Raw genomic sequence first — 7,869 nt, 5'->3', positions numbered from 1 at the left:
CGTTTGGAGGTCGAGCTGATACTCTGCCCCCTGTACCGGGCCTATTCGTTCATGAGGTGGGGAGTCTCTCCGTACCGCTGGATCCAGCTCAAGCAGCAAAGCTAATCGCAAAATGTGAGAAGTCCCCGTTTGGTCACAATATGGACACCAAGATGGACGAGAGTGTTCACAAGAGTTGGCAACTGGCGCCAGATCAAGTCGAGATTAAAAATGCATCGTGGCAACCTGGGATTGAGAAGTTGAGTGAGTCCATCGCTAGCCGACTAGGGTACAAAGGAATGCCGCTGCAGTGTGTGCTGTACAAGCTGCTCGTATATGGGGAAGGTGGTCATTTCCTCTAGCACCAAGACACGGAGAAGGAAGACGGCATGATTTACCACACTTGTTATCCAGGCGCCCAGCACGCACGAAGGAGGTGACTTGATCGTGTATCGTGGCGGGAAAGTCGAGCACCGTCACGGTTTTGGGAAGAGTGATGGCTCAGCCCCATACTTTTGCCACTATGCTGTGCACTATGCTGATGCGGAACTTGCGTTGGATAAGGTGACGAAGGGGTTTCGCCTCGCTCTGGTCTGCTCCATTTGCCTTCCTTCGTCCATGTCCTTCGTCCATGCGCCACCTGAAACGAGATCCAAGCAGAATGCTTAGTGATGACTTGGCCGACGCGATTAGTTCCATGGGAGCTGAAGACGAATCATTTGCACTGCTGTTATCGCACGAGTACACCAAGAAGAGTATTGGAGAGTTGGGCTCTGGAGCCCTGAAAGGAGTCGACAGCGCGAGATTTCGAGCACTTGAAAAAGCCAACACTGTCGTGGCCGACGGCAAGAAACTCCGGTTGTTTATAGCAAAGCTGATCGTTAAGGTGGCAAAGCGGGCGGTTGGTGCAGTTGGGGTCGTGAGCAAGCTCTTCACTGGTACACCACGAGCGGAGAAGATCTTGGACAGTGGAAAGATGAAATGCTGAAAGAAGAACTGAATTTCCTAAACCCCGGACAAGAAACCTTCATGCAACTCTGGAAATCCTATGGAACCGCTGAAGATGTGTTCACTGGTAACGAAGGACCAATCAAAAGCACCAGGTATTCTAGATTCGCAGTCGTTGCGTGGCCAGTCAGTCGCCACTTGGAAAATGCCCTGAACCTAATGTCTGCAGAGCTCGCTGTGGAGGAGTTGCTTTCCCGCAGGCCTGTTGATGCTATTGTACTGCGAAGTTTCCTCGATGCTGTCGTCGTTAGATATGGGTTTGGTCCATTTTATCGAGGTACTGTCAAGGCATGAGTACGATTTTCCCGTTCGTTTTGTGAGCTACTGCTGGATGTCGGAGAGGCGGACTTGGCCGCATTGTTCTTGACGAAGTATTGCCCTCGTCTGGGTGATTTGAATGGAAACGAAACCATGATACCAACGATTATCAAAGTTGCGAATACATACGCATGGAGCGCCGTTGGTGCATTGCTGGACGTCTTGGGCAATCAAACTGACCTGTACCAGTTTTACGAAACACCTGGAGACTCGGAAATGGAGCTATTGCTGCAAGTGGCAGATGCAGTGAATGATACAAAAGCTCGACAAGATCTGATCAAAATGGCTGTTGAAAAAGATTTGAAGTTGCGGACTTCCAAGGTGGTTGATATGTTCTGGAAGCATATCATCCTTCCTGGTGATACTGAAGTGTTCAAATCGATGACAGACAAAGTCACGCAGAAAAAGCCGAGTGAGCTGGGTCCGTTCGTCCAAGTGTTCTCGAAGTACATCGACAAGCGCGATACGACGGGCAAATTTGCTGTGCTTGAGGCGATTGCAGCTAGCCGGGTGAGTTGGCTGGAAGAAGAAGTCAAAAGACTTGACAAGGTTGACAAGACGTTCTCTTGGAAAATGCCGTACGCGGGGGGCCCCATGTACCCGAAAGTTGAGGCATTCTTACGCGGCCCAGAGGAATCGATGACGATGGTGAGAAAGTTCACTGACCTCCATGATGCGAAGCAATTTGCTATTGACTTAAAACACGATAATCTCTGGGAGGCGTCATTCATTTTGCAAGTTGTTGAAGGCGACGAACCAGTTCTGACGATTACCAAAACGCGCGAGTGGTTTGATGACTCGCAAAAGAAGTTGGTTCAACACAAAGAGGAGATGGCGCAGCTGACCGAGCACTACAATAGTTCGCGAAAGAAAGCGCGCCATGACTAAAGTGTTGTAGTCCAAGAAGAGCTGTTTTCGCACGCAGATCTACATTTCCAGCTTTGATATTGCCGACCTGACCACCAGCTAAAAGGGAAACGTAAGAAAAAAACGAGGGTGTTGGTGTTGGTGTTAGCAATTAACCTTGTAGCTGCTTCCTCTGTCCGTGGGGGTCTCCACAGGGACTCAAACTTGCCCAACTTAACGATTCGACTGAATTGGGTTGCGTACTACTCCTGGTGGCGTCAGTTATTAACGATGAAGAACTGTTCGTATCAAACCATATTGGGCTGCTCTGGAAGGCGGTTATCACATCTTCACCTTGTTTGATAATTTGGCCGAGACGTGCGCTTGGGCCTTCCATCCAATACCTTTCGTAGTAATGAGAATACTGCGGTAACGCTCCAAAACGAATTCAGTGGCTTGAGGAGCAGGTTGAAGTGATGGATAAGCCGTTTTCGTGAAAATCCCGGGTATTTACCCTGTATTCACGATTGTGTGCTTGGAGGACCACCGACGCATATTTCTTACGCAGTCAGGTGCACGGATACATATATGGCTAAATACCATAAGGCTGTCATGGACCGATTACCTGGCACTGAAGCTATCTTACTATCTTACGTCGGCTACTGGGTGCGAGCGCGCTTCTGAGCTGGACCCTCTTCGCGCTCAATGTCGCCAAAGCGATCGGTCAGAAGCTGCAGCTCCGCCTTGTACTGCGCCGACTTGCCATTCTGCTTGGCGAACCACTCGCGCGTCTTGGTGATTGTCACGTAGGCGTCTTTGCCTCTGCCTGCCGCCTCCATCTTGAACGAGGCTTTGGTTTGCGAAGCCCTATTTGCGTACTTGCGGGCATCGGGGAGGCCGCTGAAAGCTCGCACCCCGACACTGGTCATGGACATCTCGGGGCCACGCAGGAATGCTTGTATCCGAGCATTGTCAGGGAACACAGCATCCGGCATCTCCCATGTGAAAGGCTTGTCATTCGGGCCGACCTGGGCCTTCAGCCACTCGATTCGAACCGTGGCAATTGACGCCAACACGGAAAACTTCTTGTCCGATCGATCGAGGTCGACGAACTGCTGCGAGAAGACGTCTACTACCGGGCTCAGCAGAGTCGGGTCCATCTCCTTGAACTTGTTCGCCAAAGTCTCGATGGTGCTCTCATCGCCACAGCGAAGGGTCCAGTTCCACAGTGATCCGAGCGCCTTGGAGGAGCACAACCGCTCATGACGAAGATTTACTGCGTCTTTCACGGCGTATGCCAGCAGCGCTTGCTTGGCAGGGCCATCATCCAATCCATCGAAGATCTGCAGCGTGACAGTCATAGCAGAATCGCCCAGTTCTTTCATGCGACTAAAGCCGTAGCTTGTGGTTTCAGTCTTCTCCTTCAACGATTTCAATACAGCTTCTCCGATATCGCTCCAGTTGTACTTTCGTACCAGCGCAATGATTGTAGGGATAGCATTGTCCTTGTCTCTTACATTGCTGCAGACCTTGTCGAAGAACAAGTTCACCAGCGACGTGTCGTCAGCCTCAACCAAAAGCTCGGACAGCGTTCGCGAGAACTCCACCGACATGGACACCTTCTTCGGCTCCGTATATGAGTATGCATGTTCACGCAAGTATGCTGCTTGGGTCTCCGCCACCTTGTCGCCCACCGCGTTGATAAACGTGCGGAGCATTTCAGGAGCAACCGGTCTCTGGGCCTGCAGGGCCTCGATCGCAGCACTTGCATTGATGAACTCCAACGTATTTGCCACACCGCGCACCAGAGGCCAGGCAACAACCGCGTATCGAGAGTACGTCGTGTTTCTCGTCGCTCCTTCGTTTCCAAGGTAGCCTTCGAATGTGCTCTCGCCACGCTCTTCCCAGATCTGGGCCAGCGTGTCTTGGTCAGGATTCAGGAAGTTGAGGTCGAACTCTGTCTTCGATGTGGTGCCGAGTTTTTTTCCGCGGAAAGAGTACCAAGTGATAGATTCCTTGTGTTTGTCTTCTTCCCATTCCCCTCCTGCATCATAGAAGCTGGCGTCATGCGTCAGAGCAGCGAAAAAGAACTGGAGCGCCTTCTCACGGCCGGCGATGCCGTTCGCTTCCATGAGCGATTCAACCCTCGCGCGGTCGATGCCCTTCAGCGCGTCAGATCCCATACTAGTGATACTCTTCTCCGTGTATTCGTGGGTCAGCAGCAACGAGAAGCACTTCTCGTCCGGCCCCATGCAACTGATAGCCCCAGCCAGCTCTTCGCTCTTCGACTTGTCCGGGTTTCGCTCCAACCCACGCATGTTGGACGGCAGGCAAATGGAGTAGATCAGCACCAGTCGATAGCCCTTCGTCACCGTCTCCAGTGCATGCTCCGCATCGGCGTAGTGCACCGCATAATGCGGCAAGTAGGCTGCTGTGCCGTCCTTCTTGCCGAAATCATGGCGGTGCTTCACCTCTCCACCTCGATACACCACTAGGTCTCCCCCCTCGTGCAGACTCGGCAGCTGCACCACCATGGTGGCGATCATGCCGTCCTCCTTCTCCGTGTCCTGGTGCTTGACAAAGTGTCCTCCTTCCCCGTACACCAGCAGCTTGTACAGTTTGCTCTGCAGCGGCACTCCTTTGTAGCCAAGTCTGTTGGCCACCGTCTCGCTCAGCGTGGCCAGCCCCGAGGTCCACAGTGGGTTCTTGACGTCCACCTGGTCTGGACCGAGCTGCCAGCTCTTGCGGACACTTTCGTCCATCATGGTGTCCAGCTTCCTGCCGAACGGAGACTTGTCGCATAGTGCAATAAGTTTGTCCGCCTGTTCGGGACACAGTGGGAGCGCGATGGACCCAACTCCAGCCACGAACAGGCCGGGCGCCACCGGGAGACTCTCGGCGGGTCCTCCGAAGGAAAACTCGCCCGCGGCCTCCTCCTGCTGCTCCTCGGGGCCCAGGATGTTGCTGATTTGGGCGCAGACGGCCCCCCTGGGCACGGGCACGTCGTCGAACTTGCCGCAGACGCCGAACGGCCACTTGCCGGACTTGAACACGTCCGCCTCCGTCGGCTCCGAGTCGTCGTAGTTGCCGTACTCGTCGTCGTCGAACCAGATCATGATGACTGCCGTTTTGCACGTCAAGGTCTCAAGTGGATGGAGGTACGGCGGGGCGCGTTTAGAAACGTTTCTAATGCGATTTAACAGGGAAATGGGTGGGTGACTACAAGCTTGGTGACACCATCTTGGTCCCATAAAATACCACGAAACACACTTGACTGTCAACATAGTTGTTGTTTGGATGTGACCAAGTGCAGTTCAAGAACGCGATGTGGCAGAACGGCGTCGACAAGCTGACGCGCATTATCGCTGAACGTCTGGGCTATAAGTCGGAATGAAGGGGACGCAAGCTGTACAAGTGCTGGTGTACGGGGAAGGAGGACACTTTGTCAAGAACCAGGACACGGAGAAGGAGGGTGGCATGACCACCACCAGGGTGGTGCAGCTGCCGAGTTCCACGGAGGAGGGGATTTGGTGGTGTATCGAGGCGGAGAGGTGAAGCACCGCCATGATTTCGGTACGAAGGACGGCGCAGCGGCCTCCTTGCCGCATTACGCTGTGCATTATGCCGATGCGGAGCGTGCGCTCGAGAAGGTGACGAAGGGTACCGACTCGTCTTGGGTGTATTCGGTTCGCTTGCCCCCGACGATGCGTCAATTGATGAGGAGCAATGACCTGGCCTTGAGTGACGAGCTGGGCGGCATTATCGGCATCATGGGTAGTGGGGATTCCTTGTTCGCGCTGATGCCATTCCACAAGTACACCGGGTGAAGCACTGAAGGGCTCGGTGCACACGGACTGAAAGGGGTCGATCAAGCGCGGTTTCGTACGCTGCAGCAAGCGAACGCTATTGTCGCTCAGGGCAAGAGACTGGATATTCGCCATCGCGAAGCTGTCCCACGATATCAGTTACTTCGATGATGGCGGGTATTGGGACGAAAGGGAGCGCAACGATTCCATCTCGTCGTAAGCTTCAACCGGAGGGGTCTCGGTCGCATTTCGACATCCGATCTCAATTTCCTAGATCCTGGTACAGTATCCTGACTTCTGGGATGGACGCGGGAATAGCACGTTTGAGGGATATCTTGGAAATGAAGGCACTACGAGAGACCCGACTTACTCTCGCTACGCAGTTCTTGCATGGACTGCTTCTTCCCAGTTGCCTTCCAAGCCCAAGCGTTCCGGTGGAATTGGACGTGGTCGGGGAAGCGAGCACGACTTGGTGCTGAATGCCTGGGTTGGGATTCGAAAACGATTATTCTCACGTTCGACATCCTGCGTAGCGCAGGAGCGGCTAAAAAAAAAGACTGTATGTACAATTCCTACTTACAGTTTGCATGGGAGGCTAAGCACTGTATGTACAATTCCTACTTACAGTTTCCATGAGCGGCTAAGCACTGTATGTACAATTCGTACTTACAGTTTCCATGGACTGTACATGTTTGTACAATTCGTACTTACAGTGTTAATACAAAAAGCTGCTCTACTGTATTGATTTTTTATTACAAAACTTCAACATCAAGTCAATCCCGTCAATGCCGGAACAGCATGCTGACCCGTGCAAGCTGCGTGGCATCAACAATTCGAGTCGTTTTCTTGTGGAACAGCAGGAAGCGACAAAGATCCACTCCACAGAAAATCTCCATACACTTTCATACAACGTCGGCGCCTCCGAAATCGCAGTTGGGAAGCGTGGTCAGGTGCATACGGTTAATGCCACCAATGATTGCCATAACTACAGTGATACTGATTGTTAATCACTACCCGTCCAAGCGGACGACACCAAATGAATGCCTTTACATGCACGCCACGCGTTCTGTATCTCGGATTACGTCCATACGAGAATGCCTATGTCGTGCCAAAGTAACAGTTGTGGAAACCCATCCAGTACATGTATGGTTGTCGGTAGAGCAGTGAATTCAGGGTACAGGTTATTTGTACCCGACATTGAACAATGTGCCAGAATGTCTGTGAGCATAAGAGGTACTAATTCTGGAAAAACCTATATCGACATTTAGATATAGGGTGCAATCCGGCATTTAGATTCCGATTCCGAGATCGGTTTCAGCCAATTCGAAGCCGTTTAGAAACTACAAGCGCTCGAAAACAGCCACTCCAAACGCAGCAAGTTTAGGGAATCGGGTTGAACAATATACAGCTATCTGATTGGCTTAGAGTCTAGATCATATGCTTAGAAAAGAAAAAAGGCAGCGTGTTGTCGTATCGGGTCTATCCCATTTTAACTTGACGTCTGTCACATAAATATCTATATTAACTTTCGAGATCATCTGCAGCTTCGAGGTACTGCTCACGCCCTCTGTTGCTGTCGTTTGTCTTTGTACAAAAATTAAATTTTAGAGTTAACAGCTATGTTGCAGTTATGAAATGCATGCTCAGAACTGACCTCAAAGTTGGTGCCGGGGGACTCGCGCTCCGCCCTCATCACTGAATCAACAGTGTTGGGGTGACAGTCCAGGCATGTGCCAACTAATTCTCTTGTCCGTGTGCCTTTGAAAAGCCCCTCAGCTTGAAAACCTGTACGCATTCACAATCATGTGCTTCTCCAGGGGGGTGTACTCGTGCTTCGACTCCATCTTTTGTGAACTGAAAAGTGTGTGGGCATCCTCGGCCTATGCTATTCACGTTGTCGGCAGACTTAGCT

The sequence above is a fragment of the Phytophthora cinnamomi genome, assembly GCF_018691715.1.
Source record: "Phytophthora cinnamomi strain GKB4 chromosome Unknown Contig38, whole genome shotgun sequence".
NCBI lineage: Eukaryota > Oomycota > Peronosporomycetes > Peronosporales > Peronosporaceae > Phytophthora > Phytophthora cinnamomi.
The sequence above is the reverse complement of the archived record's forward strand: the minus strand, read 5'-3'. Positions refer to the sequence as shown.